General features: G+C 42.0%; 1 long non-coding RNA gene across 1 annotated transcript in view; it reads left to right on the forward strand.

Moving 5' to 3' along the window:
* The window catches only part of LOC311270945, an 84,086-nt gene that overhangs the window by 4,816 nt on the left and 63,528 nt on the right, over positions 1-15,742 (forward strand). Inside the window, exon 2 of the long non-coding RNA XR_014624325.1 lies at positions 15,649-15,698. This is a non-coding gene — a long non-coding RNA (uncharacterized lncRNA). The remainder of the gene's footprint in view (positions 1-15,648; positions 15,699-15,742) is intronic.

Raw genomic sequence — 15,742 nt, forward strand, 5'->3', positions numbered from 1 at the left:
AGGTGATAATTCTCTGTTGTTTTTGCTTGTGAGTGACCCCTTTTCATATATGTGTAGTCATTTGATCCATTGCTCATATAAGTATTGATTATACAGTAGCAGCTTTAAGTAACCCAGCACCACCAACCTCAGACCGTCAGAGCATTCAAGCGAGAACTCTTTGGTGGGCCAAGTCACTCCCAACGAGACTACGAAGTTTGCAGCTACCGCCCAGTCAATTACAGAAGAGGTTGCCTCCTCTGACTGAACCACAGCAGTGGCGTTGCTTTGCTCTCCTGAGCATGCAGTCAGCAGATGTCTTTACAGGCCACTCCTGCTCTCTTTATGTTGCAGACGGAGATGCAAACCACAGATAGCTCATTCAAATGAAAGTAAACCCTGTGTCTATTTGTGCAGCGACAAAACCAAATGAGTAGGCAGCTTTTACATCACGCACACATACTGAAATTAGCTCAAGTCACCTCACGCTCACATTTGTAATCCTTATCGGCTCCAGCTCAGCATGAATCATGGCGTGTCATTGGTCGGATTAGAAATGCCTGGATGATATTGACTTTTAACTATACATTTACAGGAATGTAAAATGGCCCTTCACCTGCAGCTGCGCCTCCGTTTTAATGTTCTCACTTCAGTTAGAACAGTACCTTGTTCCTCTGTGTGCTCCCACCTCTGGTCTTATGAAACCAAAGGGGATAAAGTCACAGATGCAAAGTGGTTTCTCTTGACACTTTTTAACACTGGGCGGCCACTATGTTTCATTTCCAGCAGTAGTAGTTTCAGTGGAGAGTTGTAGAGTCATACAATAACCTCAAAAAGGAACAGTTGGGAAATACAATTCTTTGCTTTCGTGCTGAGAGGTTAAGTAAAAAATAGATACCACTCTCATGTCTCGGGAGGCAGTTAGCGTAGCTTAGCATAAAGACTGGAAGCAAGGGGAAACCAAGCACCTAGGAGGAGCACCAGGCTTTGAAGGCAATTTTCATAGTGGCCGGCCTGTGCAATTACAACATCATGTGATGCACTGGGGACCAAAACGCCTTTTTCCCATAAGCTTACATTGTGGGAAAGCAGCTGTAAAATAATTGGAGCCATTCAATCCAAGATCTGCATTTAATTTCCCTTCAAGTAAGCCGGGTGCTAAACCGGAAGTTAGCCGGCTTGATTGGCAGAGGTCTCTACTGCGCATGCTCTTTGGGCCCCCCAATGTGGAAGATCCGGGTAATTTTATACCTGGGAAGGCGAGCTTCTTTGGCTTCATGCGTCACTGAGGAGCTTTCCGAAGCTGTATCTAGATTTTAATTGTTAGATCCATGGGGGGAACAGCTAGCCTGACCCAGGAAGGCACTGCACTCGGCTGCTGTTAGTCGTCAGGAAACAGCACATATACTGTATCTCCGCCTAAACCACGACATTTTTAATATTTTTGTGTAAAACAACAAGATACATTATATTAATTAGTGAGCTTTTGAAGTACTTATTGGTGTATTTTTGAAATGTGATGAGAGCCAGGCTAGCTGTTTCCCTCTGCTTCCAGTCTGTGTAATCTCCTCAAGCTCTACTTCAATAATCATTTTACAGACACGAGTGTTTTTTATCGTCTCATCAAACTCTCGGCAGTAGAGCTAAAAAATGTATATCCGAAAATGCCATTTATTCCTTAAATGATTTGGGATGCTTTTAAACCTTCACGAGAAAGAATATTTCAGGTGGAAAATATAAAATTTGATTTCAAATTGCAACGCAGTACAAGTACTACAGACCCAAACAAACTACAGGTCTTCCGCAGGCATAAAAATGTCACTTGTCTGCAGCGCTCAAAGCTTTCAGATTCTGTTTAGACCCTCTGCAGTTACAGTAAGTGTACAGTACAGTACATGCATCATCACGGTGTATGTTAACGCAGACACATGCGTCACTCGCTGCACAGGCACAGCAACACTTCCTCTTCTGTCACTGTCAAGCCTCGATTTTGACATAATACTTCTCTCAGGCAAAAAAACCCTCTTATCTACAACTTCTCAATTTTTCAGGAACTAATAAAAGCAGCCTTGTTCGTAGCTTGACAGGCAATGGGTTGCATATTTTGAATTCACCAGCGGGGCTGTCTGAAAGCCTGAGGGTTGGTGAGAAACAAGATCTTCCTGCTGAGGTTCAAACATGAAAACCACAAAATTTGTTTTATGCAAAATCCTCCCTGAGCCGGTGCTCGTGTCGTATGAAAAAAACGCGTGAAGGAATGTGGAGGAATGCGTGTCTGCATTCATGACTTGTGTATGAAAGTGTTTAGCCTTGTGTGTGTGTGAATTTGATGAGGGTGGTTGTTCACAACTGTATGAACGTGTGGGTGTGTGCATACGTGTTCGCCAGCTGGAACCTCTTAGCATTTTATTCTGGTGCTAAAGTGAAAGTACAGTGCGTTTAGAGGCAGGCAGATCGGCCTCATCTGTCAGCAGCATTCCTTATCTTCTCACAGTGTTTTTCACTGTTTATGGTAATCTTATCTATTGATAACTTTCAGAGCATGCAGTTGACTTGTGTGGCTTTCTTATCACTGGTGCGTGTTTGTACCTCTAACGAGGAGGGTGGGTAGAGAGTTGTGTTTTCATTCCTGTCTGTTTCTTGGAAAGATATCTCACAGTTTCAGTTGTTGTTGCACGGAGCTGCAAGAAATCAGCTCATGTGATTTTGTCCCTTGGCCCCGAGTCTGTTTGGCATATCACAAACAGGATCTCAAGGAGCAGCAGTTGCGAGGAGAGTGTGGGAACCTCAGAATGGCGTCTCTGCTTTATGCAGATGACGTCGTTCTGCTGGCCCCTTCGGTCAGTGACCTCCAGCAGGCACAGGGGCGGTTTGCAGCCAAGAGTGAAGCAGTTGGGATGAGGGTCAGCACCTTCAAGTCCGAGGTCATAGTTCTCCGCTGGAAAACAGTCGATTGCTCCCATCGGTTGCCCCAAGTGAAGAAGTATCTCGGGGTCTTGTTCACGAGTGACGGGAAGGTGGAGCGTGGATAGATGGATGGATGTGCTAAAATCACAGCTGTTCAAGCTAAATAGTCACCTTGCGAGGCAGCTGGATTAGTGAGATCACAGGTATGTAATCTTGCAAATACATCTTGCCAGGCTTCAAGCTATACACATGTGGCCGGTCAAAAAAGCGATCGGACCAATCAGCGTCCATTGAGGAAAAAGGGGTTTGAGATGTGACGACGGCGAGAACCGACGGCTAGCTTGTAAACAATGGCAGCCCCCAAAGAAGTTAGCGTGGATGCTGCATAGCATAGCAGCTGAACTAAAGAAAAGAAGAGCAAAGAACGGCCCTGAAGGCTTTTTTTGATGGAAAAGATGTTTACGCTCTTCTCCCAACTTCAACTGACACAGCTGGTAGAGAAATCCTACTATTGATCTGATTGGTTGAAGTTAGCCCGTGATGGAGGGTGACTGGATGAACCATCTGTCTGTAACCATCTAAGTATTTTTTGAAAGCGCCTGCCCTTTTTCGAACAGTTTCAAGCGGCTCCTTTCAAACCTTCTGGTGCAAACATGCAAATCACATGACTTGAAGATAGGTTTAGATAAGAGCTTTGCTAATGCGGAGTTGTTCTACAGACCAGTAGGAACTGATCTCTGTTCATTCTCAGTTCAGTCAGAGAAACTGAAGTGACTACAGAGCTGTAACATTTATGTCCATACCTTAACAGGCAACACTCCCATGTCTGTTATCAGCACCTGAACTTTGAAACAAATCCTCTTCCTGATTGACAGTAAATTGCAGCAATAACAGTTCACACACACTCATAATACACACAGGATTCTGTTGTGCGACCACCCTGGTTTACAGTTAGAGCTACTGGTTTCCAGTAAGACGCTGCCATAGAGTGCAGCTGGGTGGATGAGGATGTGCGACAGTTCTTGTGTAAATGCCACTGAGGGGTTAACTGTCTCTCTGTGCAACTCATCGATAACTAACGGCTGCCACAAATGCACCGTACACTTCAACTGTGGGGTTTTTAGTCAGAGCTACTGGTTTCCAGTAAAGACCTGCACCCAGTGGCTTCACAGTAGAGGAAGTGGTGGTGGTGAAAGTCTATTCAGAAAAACAAAAAGTTTCACGTGTCAATCACTTATCTTTTCATGCAAAATGGTCTTAGCTTCACATGCATTTACATATCTGCTTTTTTATTTCATTGAGCTGATGCTGCAGCTACTTCCTGTGAGCACACACAGTGACAGTCAAGGTCAAAGGCCACAGCACACTGCAATGAGTACGACTACTATACCTTGTTTCAAGCATCCGGAGGAAGACTTGCAGCACACGATCGCTCAAATATGATAATTCATTTTTAAAAACAGAGCTGACAGAAAGTTTTTATGTCTTTTAAAAGTGACCAACAAAGAATCTGAGCAGAATATTCAGAGTTTCTGACAGTAAAGTCAGGTCAGGTTTAATGTCTGAAAAGACTCCACTGCTATTCTAGTATAATATTTTCAAATTCTGTTTAGTATTTAGTACATTTACTTTTTAAATGAGGTGGAGCCAGTCACAGCCAGTGTATACACAGGCTGATATCGCCACTTAGTGGAAAAACACAGACATTACAGTCCGTGTTCAGGGCCACACCTGCTAAACGTTCATCTGCAACAAGTACACTACTGGCCAGTGAAAGTTGAGGATTCAATGCTTGCAACTCTCACACTCCAAACACTTAGTCGATTAATGGACTGTCAAATGTTTTCAGATGATTGAGCTGCTACTTATTTAAGAATCCATTCATAGTTTCTGTTATTTTTAAAGCAAAAATCCCAAACGTTCATTAGTTCAAGCTTCTGCCTGGGCCCTGGGAACGACTTCATGACCTCTTGTAGAGCTAGAATTTATATCTCTATAAATCTAGAGATTAATGAATGATGAAAACAATTTGTCGCAGCCCTATATACCGCCCAGATGTTTCAAGCGAGTCAGGTCAGCCAAACTTTCAGCCTCACACCAACAGGACCTCTCTGCCTCCACCTGCTGGTTACGTTTGCATCTGACACCTTCTTTCAACCCTTAAATCACTACTTAAAACTTACCTCAAAAAAGCCTTTAATTTAAGCTGTTGTTGTTTATTTTCTATCCATTTTTTCTTTTTTCTTTTTAGCATTGAATGGTTTAAATCTTGATTTACTTGGAGGGACCTCGAGACAAGAAAGTCAAGCATCCATTTAATGATTTATTCAAAAGGAAAAGTGGTACATCAGTTGTAATATATATATATATAAATATAAGACATCAAGCTTAAGTCAATTTACAGCTCTGGTTAGGCCTTTAAATTGACAGCTAAGGAGGTACAGTGGGTCGTTGACTAATTGGAAGTTGGTGGTTCGACCCCGGCTGCCTATCCTTTAGTATCCTTGGCCAAGATACTTAAACTCAACTGATGTGTAGAAATGTAATGGGGTGCTTTGGTCAGGAAGCTCTGTATCCCCTTAGATCAGGAGGTCGGCGCCTTGCATGACAAACTCTGCCAACATTGTATGAATGTGCGTGTGAATCGGAAGTCCATTTCCTATTTTACCAACAAATATGTGGATGAAACAGACAGTGGAGTTGTCAATGAGCATGGGTATGTGCAAGACACTGAATGTCCAGGACTGTGCCGTAGTTCCTGATCTCTTACCTCTGTGTTAGATACATTTTTAGACTAATGAACACATTTCTACCCATTACAAAAAACATGCATATCAGCTCTGAGGTAGAATGCAGCAGTCACATAGTTGAAAGTTCAATCTGTACTTTGTATTTTCAAACTTGTGGGTCCCAATTGCAGCAAGAATTGTTAAGAAACTGCATCTTTAATACAGAAATCTTTTAATCTTTTTTCCACCTTTAAACTGCAAAGCACATGTTGTTTAAGGCACCTAAGCTACAGTTATATTCATGCCTACACAGGGTTAGTGGGAAAAATACAGATTTAATACATTTATCCACAAAAAGGTATAGTCTCAGTCAGTTAAAGGAGGTATTTGCAGGCTCATTTTCGTCGCACTGACTCCGAACAAATTTCTAAAGTTTGATAAAATATTCCAAAAACTCACCCTGCTGTCCTTAGTGTGGGCCCTGGTTGTTGCCAGAAGGGGGCAGTATTTTCCACATCATCCCCATCAGCTGTCTGTGCTGGAATTAAGCTCAGTGTAGTTGTGCCCTCCAGCTTACAATCAGTTTGTTCTTTCAACCTCTGTCATGTCCAGAGGGTGAATGTTTGAAACCCCGCCCCCTGAGGAATGGATAGTATTGATTGGTTGGCGGGTGCCAGCTGGCAGTATTGATCGGCATACCTAAAGACAACAATGAGGAGAGCAGTGAGAAGCAGTCAGGTTTTGTTTCACACAGTAGATCAGCTCAGTGAAGGCAGACACAGCTGCGGCAATGCATTAGGCTAATTCAGTGTACGTGTCCGTGTGTGTGTGTGTGTCTGTGTGTGTTTCCCCAGATATATTGATTAAGCTGCAGTTGAAGATTTCCTGAATTGGTGGGACAGAAGGGCAGCTGCGCCTGCTCGGGGCCCTGGTCAGGATGTTAATTAAAGATGAATATTCCACTAGAAAAATCTTCATTAATAAAATACTCGCCCTTTACTTGTTGCTTGCACATTGTCAGAGGTGCTGTTCATTAGAAATGGATTCCAGGTAATCAAGTTTCAACAGAGAAAACAACACTCAGAGTCATAGGCCGTGCCAGGAACAATGGTGCTTTGAGCTAAATGCTAATGTCAGCATGAGAAACATGCTCACAGTGACAATGCTAACATTCTGATGCTTATAGCAGGTATAATTTTTGAATTGTCACCAACCTAATTTGGTAGCATTTGCTGATTAGCACTTAACACGTATGGCTGAGGAGGGTTTTTTAATGAGTTTATCTGATCATAAACTGAACCCTGATGGGGTTCACCCTGAAGGAGAACATGAATGTCTGAACCAATTCATAACAGTTCATCCAACCGCTGTCGAGACATTTCATCAAAAGATGTCAACCTCATGGTGGCGTTAGAGAAGAAATGAGCAGATAACTGTAACAAATTTAATGGCAATCCATTGGGGATTATTCCTCCATAAACTCCGGCTCTGCCCTCAGCTCAAGTGACCTCTTCGAGGTAAAGTTACTGTTTTTGTCAATGAAGCCTGGTGGCTTTGAGCAGATTGATATATCCTTACGGCTGTTTTTGACCCATCCATGTGTTTTGGTCCGAGAAGCTAGTGCTAGTGTGACATCTAGTGGCATTAAACAAATGGTTAATACCTTTTCAAAATAGTTGCTGATCAATTTCCTGTCAATGGACCGACTCATCAACTTATCATTGCATAGAAGAGAGCAATGTGTTTCTATCATGTCTAGTGTAGCTGATTCCCAGTTTAAGTATGAGTCTGGGCGGTCACATCGATCCACTATATCAGATTAGAGCTTTACTTTTATTTGTACAATTTCAGTGAGTCACCACTGGACCCTCGATGAAGACAAAGACACCCCACCTGCAGCTGCAGCCCTGGTGGTCTCACTCATCATTAATCATACTGGGAACCCACACATTTTCTCCCTTTCTGTCCCATACACTCAGCCCACAGGACCACACACACTAATCTGGGAAAACACAGAGCTACCTCCCACACTGATACACAAACTCATAAGATGAAGACAGTTCCACGGAGGCTCCCATGCAGACACAGGATCACCCACTTTTTTTGTAGGGAAAAGTGCCTCAGTCTCCTTGTCCCCCCCGCCGTCTGTCCTTGTGTCTTGGTGGGCTAATCAGAAACACAATAGCGTCTCAGTGTATCACCTGGAAACTAATAGTGTTTAGACTCAAGAGGAGGTGAGTCAGATCCTCTGAAGTCTCTGACTCATGACCTAAACCCAGACTGGACTCTCCCAGACTGGATGGAGAGGGAGAATAAAGCAACGGTTGGTGGGGGGATGGAGGGAATGTGGGAGTAAAGACGAGGGAGGTGAGGCTGGGAATTAATTTTGCAGGGGCAGACAAAATAGAATAAACACTACAGAGAAAAATATGCCAGAGGTAATGATAGGTATTTGTGGAGACTGTGATGTTGGTCATTGTGAAAGGCTGAATCCTTTCTGTGTTGCTTAGCCAACATTTTTCCTTTATTTCTTTGATAATACAGTTTTCCTACAGCAATGTTATTTAAACTCACTTACAAAAATGATGTCTTTAGATTTCTAAAGCTCACACACACTGCCCGTTTAACTTCATTTTACTCACTTGTGTAGGCGCCTTGTGTAACAGTGATTTACAGTAGGTGCTGTATGAACTGTGCATCAGTCACCAAAACTGCAGCACTATTTACTGTACAGCAGTGTTCCTAGAATTACTCATGTAGACCGACTCCGCAAAGGCGTCAATTGGCAACGTAAAGTGACAATACCAGTGGAAAGTGCTCGTCGGATTGTCCGACAGCACCTGAAATTTTCATGTGTGAAACAGCGTTGAAAAAAACAAAAATTCAGGAGATCTTTTTTTTTCATGTGTGAAACCGAGAACATTTTTTTCATAAATCTTTTTTCGGGAGAATTTTTTTCATGTGTGAAACATAAACTTTTTTTTTTCATGTGTGAAACCAAGTGAAGACATTTTTTCTCAGGAGAATTTCTTTCATGTTTGAAACTAAGTTAAAAAAACCCTGACATTTCAGCTATATATATATATATATATATATATATATATATATATATATAGTTGATTAGTAGTAATCAAAACTAGTAAGCGTAAAACTTCTCCTGAGAATTTTTTTATTCTCACAGGGAAAAAAAAAATTCACCTGAAATTTTTTTTAATGGATTCCAGGAGCACTTAATTATAACAGCTGTTTCTGGTTAAACAAAAATGATCTTACTCTGAATAAAAATGTCTATGTGGCAGTCATTGCAGCCCTTTTTGAAACTTTCAGCTGAGGCAACTTTCTGGACCAATTCCCAAACATTTTGTTAGACCTTTAGACACCAAAATATGTAAAAACAAACAAACAAAACAAATACGGACCAGGTTTAAAACTGCAGATATAACTCTTTGAAGTTGGGTGAGTTTGACATTCAGTCACAAGACTGGATTTTGTGTCTGCAAATAAAGTTTTTTTGTTGACAGTAACCATGTTTCATCTCACTCTAACCATACTTTAAACCATAGTTTATTTATCAAGCCGCTATTTAAAAAAGGACTACTTGACTGTGTTGATGGATGTCTCTGTTATTTTGTCCACCCCATACGTGTGCATGATTGATAAATAATTTACGGTGACATTAACAGAAGAAAGAGAGATACAGTACGTGGGTGAGTGGGCGCCGGTTCATTCCCACCAGCTGTGAAATCTCCGAGTCCTCCTGCCCAACAGTGTTTCCATGATAAAACATCACCAGACAGATTGTTCCACTTTATGTCGACATGGCAACGGCAGCAACCAGTAATGGTAACTTCAGAGTTAAACAGGACGGAGGTGGAGGTTTTGTTTTGAGGAGATGGAAAGGACTGAAGGAGGGACAGACAGACAGACAGACCGATAATGAAGTTTCTTTTTCATCCCCAACAGTTTAAGTTCAGCTTAAGTTTTGTCTAAAGATATTATATGTAACATATAACATTACAAATGTCTAAAAAGACCGTTGTTGAGTTGTGTATTTAGATTATTCCATGTTTTCTAACGATGATCAAACTCAAGTCTCTTTTGTCGCTTGTCGCTAAAACTTTTGCCAGAAGAGTTAGTCCGGAGGGAAGTTGACGAGTGAAAAAAATGAAAAATTGTCACGTCAGATCTACTCAATCGGTAATGGTGGTGTTTAATGGTGTGTTCACCACCAGGGAAGCACATTTACTTCAAGTTAGTTGCGTGATTTCGGATACGGTATCATTTCTTTGTTAATTTGCCTTACTCACATGTTCGTCCCAAACACCCACAGTTCCTTTTACTGTACATTAACGGCACCCACTGTGGGTGTGTGTTCTGGTTAATCTCTTACTCAGCTCAGTATTTACCACTGACTCAGATTCTTTCTCTTCGTAACGTTACGTTTATAAACTAAAGTGCATTCCCCTTCAGTCAACATTCAACATTATGGTATGTAAACACCAGACAACGGAGGTCACCTCTGCAGATCGCTGCTGCAGTCAGGTTGATAAACAGGACGTAAATATAAATCAAGGTTTTAATCCCAAAAGCTATAAAGTGATCTCTGAGCTCTCCTCCCGTCGATAAACAGCGTGTTTATTCCTCCAGTAGGTCTGGTTCTGTAATTAGTTTTGTAGGTATTACCACAATGACAACACAACGCACGCTCTGATGCACACATTATAATCCAGACACAATGTGTTACTCTATAGTCTGGGTATTACACAGCCCACTCACTCTGACACTTCACATTAGAAAATACCACGGAGTGAGGTCAGCAGTTGGACCCCTCTTACCTGCTGAGTCACCGCGACGCCCTGCAGAGTGAGGATGTGGCAGAAATTGCTGGTTAGTCAACACAGACGTATGGGAGTACCTAAATGAGTAAATGCTAATGTAGGAGAGTTGCAGGACTCTTTAATTAAAGAGTTTTTGTCTCTCAAAAACCAAAAGCACAAGAGCATTACTTTGAAGGCAAGAGTTAGCGTAAGAGTAGCTTCAGTCATTTCAGTCAGAAAAATCAATGGTTTTTAGATACAAATGAGAGGCCTTCTTTCGTCTACCTCAGTCTGAGTTTAAAAAAACATTGCTTTATAAATTACCACACATTTTTAAGTTGTAAATCTATACCTAAAGTGCCAGATTGAAAGGCTTGACAGGCCCACCACCAGTAACTTGAACAGGGCGTGGATTAGCAAACAAAGTATTCTTGTTTTTAAGGACCAGACTTTCAAGGCAACTCAATACTAGCTGACATGCATTAGATGACCAGAAAAGAGAGATGGCCGCTTTGTCGGACACATGAGTACGCAATGTTATGTTTAATGTAACCATGGCAACTGAAAGTTACAGGTTCATGTTCTCATAGGATACACTTTGCGGTACTGGTTTCAGGTGCTTGAGGCTCACCCAGCCATTACCCAGGGGCAGATAAAATATCATGAACACCCAGTGATAATAAAATGAAGGTAATACACTCAAAAAGCACAGCTGACACAGATGCCATAGTCTGGAAAGTAATTATATGACATTTTTTAAGGAGGAATGTCCTGCTCAGAGCCTTGAAAGACTCAGTGTTTCTATATAAAAATTGTTGGATTGTTGGCCAGACATGTTTTATGTGCTGGGCAGCTGTTTTAGTTAGAAACCAGAGCTATTCTGTGGCAAATCTGACGCATATTATTGCTAATTAGTTAACCAGTGACTAGAAAATGTTCAAAATACAATTTATTTATTTTTCTGTAACTATGGCCATACCACTGTTCTTACTATTATATGTCATCCAGCTGTAATACATTGATGTATATTTTACTGCCTACACACATTCATGTTTAAGTATCTTTGGCACTGATATAAAAACAGTTTATACCACAATCTCATTTTGAAGATGAACAAGGGCCAGTATGTACAAGGGCACACACAGTCACCCATAGCAACGACTGTGCGAGGGTTGAAGGTTTGATTCCCGCACGGATACTAAAGATAGACCCCGGTGCCATTCATTCTCATATTATGTGTAATGGGTTCTCCTTGACTCATCTGTAGACTCAGTCTCCCACAATGAGCACATTGTTGAGCCAGCATTTCTCACTCAAAATCTTACTTTCTCTTTTTCTCTTGTTGCGCAGAGTCTGTAAGCTGGAAATCAGTGAAGTAAACAAGTAAGAAAACAATAAAATACATTTTCAATTACTTGCTTTATGTTGTTTTTGCCTTAATTGTGATGGCATTTACTGTACATACATGTAGAAGTTATATACTGGATACTGTAACAATGTACTGTATCTACTGGGTCAATGGCTCTTCCAGTTGCCTCTGTGTTGTTAAAACAATCTTTTTCATATTAAGTAAGATACAGTCAATTCTCTGCATACCATACATGTAATTTTAATATATTTATTAATACTATCAGCGTGGCTATATGGCGGGGAACGCAACATATGTATGGTAGTGAATGAGGAGACCCGCTTCTCCCATTTAAATTGTGTTCGTCAATTTAAAAGATAATTTTCAATTGAGAAGGTCATACTTGTTCACCCAAACCTTATAGACCCGGTCCTGTATATTAGCCAGCTCACAGAACTGCCTAACTCTTCTTTCACATAACTGCAGCCGTCAATATGACCAGACCTGTTGTGATTTTCATGTTTTTTTAATCCCTTTCCTGTGCCAAGGCGACGGCCATGTTGGTGACGTATACTGAGCGAGACGATTTCGTTTACTGAACGGTTTCGCACAAAACTAAATGGTATTTTACTATCTTTACGACAAACTGAGACTCGCAACTTTACTTTTAAATCGACAAATATCATATGTGATTCATGACTGAATTCAAAAGGAATCAAAATGTATTTGTTTCCCCTCATTGACTACTCTACGCCTATTTCTGAAATAAGGTCCCATTGGGCGCACCGGACAGGGCGTGACTCACATCTCTATACACGAGCATCTTCACATGGTCATTGTGAGCACGTTAGCATGTTGGCGTTAGCATTTAGCTCTAGGCGCCACTGTGCTTGAGTCAAACCTAAAAAAATGACTTATAATTGTATTGACATTAAAATTGTTTGATGGTAGACTATGTGGTTTCTGTGTGTGTCATTTGACTGAGCTGCAGGAGGGAATGCTGTCTTGTTTCGCTTTACATGGGCACACACTATATGCTATTACAGTAAAAATGCAGGTTAGCTTCTAGCTGGATGGATGCAGTCTGCTGCAGTTACATTGCAGAACTGTCATATCCTGTTCATCAGCAATATCAAGTATATGTAATGAGGCTGAAAATACAGTAGCATCCGGTGCAATGATCTGCATCTGTTCCTCATTTCTGTCAATGCCAGTACGGCTACACATAATATGCATGAGCCATCATGTGCCAAGTCTGTACTTGCCTGTGTGTCTATGGCTGTATGAGGTCTGTGTATGTGTGCGTTGTAAAAGCGTGGGAACTACAGAGAAGGATGTGTGTATTTATAAAGTTGGCTGTGAGTTCCCATGATTCCCTCCGGAGAGGAGACTGAACTGGACGGGCCGGAAATTCACTTGTATCACAATAACCCCCCAAGGCAAGCTGATTTATACTGTGACAACAGAAGAGAGTTCAAATCCAGCATTCACACCTTGTGGTGTTACAGCGGATTTCTGGTTGGTTGCCTCTCTGCAGCGCTTAAACCTTTCCTGAAACGTTGCACTTTGCACCAGAGTGAGTGGCTCGAGTTAATCTGACTGGCGAGGGGTCTTGAATATCACAAGGCAATACACTCTCAGGATGAGACGGTAATTTTGTTTTCACTTTATCTGTCTCATTACTGCCATGCCAACATGTATAACATCTGGCATGATGACACATTTCTAAATGTCACAGAAAGTGCTGGTCAGGCTGAGGGTGCAGATGTTTCGAATACCCGGACTTACCAAATATAGACGTGCGTGATAATGAAAGTATTTCCAGTTAGGCTCAGGTGAATAAAAAGAATTGACAGCCCCCAGTGGTTGAACGCGTGTAGTCCGACTTAGTCACATTGAGACTAAGAATCAAAGATGCATCCATCTGTAATGAATCATAGGTCACCAAACTTAAACCATGTAGCCCATAGTTGTGAAACAGACTTTCACTATCAGCCTCATTTCCAATTTTGATTTCAGGACTCTACTGACCGCGCTTCAACATTAACATTCACTACATAAGCTACTGATCATACCAGATGTTGCCTATGCGTTGTTATGCATCTCACTGATTTTCTTCCGAGACATGCCTAAACCACCTCCGATTGGCTTGCGTCATTTTCGTATTACCAAAGCCTCAGCTGGTTTGTGGTCCTAGTACTCAGTGCTTAATACATCCATCACGTTTTTAGATGGGAGAAGGCGAGAAAACAGATGAAGTTCAACTGATAGGCACCTTCTTCCCGTCAAAAGAAATGTAGAAAAGTAACAGAAAGAGAGGGAGGGAGATCGATGGGGCCTCTATCCACGGCAGGGTGCATCTTCTTGGCTGTCATCCTGTGTCCACACACCCCTGGGTGCCCTGTTTTAACCTTATGGTTAGTTTGTGAAACAAATAGCCAGTGGCAGAGCTGATACAGCGGATTGTGAGCTGTAGTTTCCCTGGTGAACACACCGACCGCTACAGCAAAGCTGCAGTGTCTTGGGGCTGGTAAGGTAGAGTGGCCAGGTGGGATGTCCTCAGGGTGGCCAGCGGCAGGGCAGCGCAGCTCTGCGATAGCTGAAGTGGTTTGTCGCTCCAGAGGATAAGTAACCCCAAGAGGAGAAGCAGAAGAGCTGGAGGCCGACATGGTCGGTTTGTTTACCAGGGAGACTACAGCTCAAAAATCGCTGTAACAGAACCGCAGGAAAACAGACATAACCAGAGATAAACTGTTAGAGTCAAGTGTAGAGAGCTAACCAATGAAGGGCAACCAATAAGAGGCAGAGTGGGGCGGGTCTTGCAAGATAAATAGTGGGATCCACTACTGTATTGGGCAAGGGTGTTTTTTATTGCTTATGAAGTCAGTGTTTCATCGTAAAACACAATGTGTTAGCCTATTTCCTCTCTGGAAAGTTACATAGTCTCACTTAAACACAAGAACATGTGATTTTTACTTAAGGAAAGAAAGCAAACAAGAATTGTTCCCCAAATTATGAACTTTTCCTTTAAGCAAGGCTCTTAGCCTGACTTCTCCAGCAACATATAGTCTGGATGTGAATGTGAAGTAGAGCGATCAGTTACCCTTCCCTGGATGGACTAAAGTTAAGACAGTATGCCTCTGGGAATTCTGGGAAAAGGGGAAAGCTGTTTATTTCTGAATTCAGTGGCAGTTCGTGCTGTTTCTCATGACACACACAGTGGGGTCAGTTAATGGGTCGACTTCTCAGACTTTCTCTTACACACACACACACACACACACACACACACACACACACACACACACACACACACACACACACACTCAGTTTGAAGCTCAAGATGTAGAAAGATTGCAGCTTGAGTTTTGAGTTTTGTGTGTGTGTGTATGTGTGTGTGTCTCTGTGTGTTTGAAAGTTGGCCACTCATTAGTAGAGAGAGAGCTCATGGAGGAAGTGGTTACCGATGACTCAGCCAAGCCATGCATTTCATTCTTCTCTCTCCAGTCTCTCTCTTAGCGCTCTCCTCTCTCTGTCATCTGCTTTTCTCTCTACATTCTATTCATTCCTCTTTTCTATTCTGGCTCTTTACTTTCTGTCCTGTCACTCTCTCTCACTCTCTGAATCTCTGTGCCCCCTTTTCTTTTCTCTCTTCTCCTGATTCATCTTGACCTTTGGGGGGTATCTCAGTGTGAGGGTGTTACGTCTGTGTTGTGTGTGTGTCTGTGTTGTGTGTGTGTGTGTGTGTGTCTGTGTGACTAGGACACTCAGCAATGTGTGTGGGAAGATAACTGGCTTCCTTCAGAGTGATTAAAACATTCCTTCTCTCTTCTTTTTTCCTCTCTCCTCTCTCTTTCTCTGCCCTTCTTAGTTTTCAGTGAAGACTTTCTGATGAAGAGGAGGATGAAGACTGACGAACCGGTGAGTGAACACAAGCTGGACAACAGTTTTTTTTTTATTATTGG

This window comes from Pagrus pagrus, assembly GCF_965226575.1.
Source record: "Pagrus pagrus genome assembly, chromosome: 15".
In the NCBI taxonomy this organism is placed as follows: Eukaryota; Metazoa; Chordata; class Actinopteri; order Spariformes; family Sparidae; genus Pagrus; species Pagrus pagrus.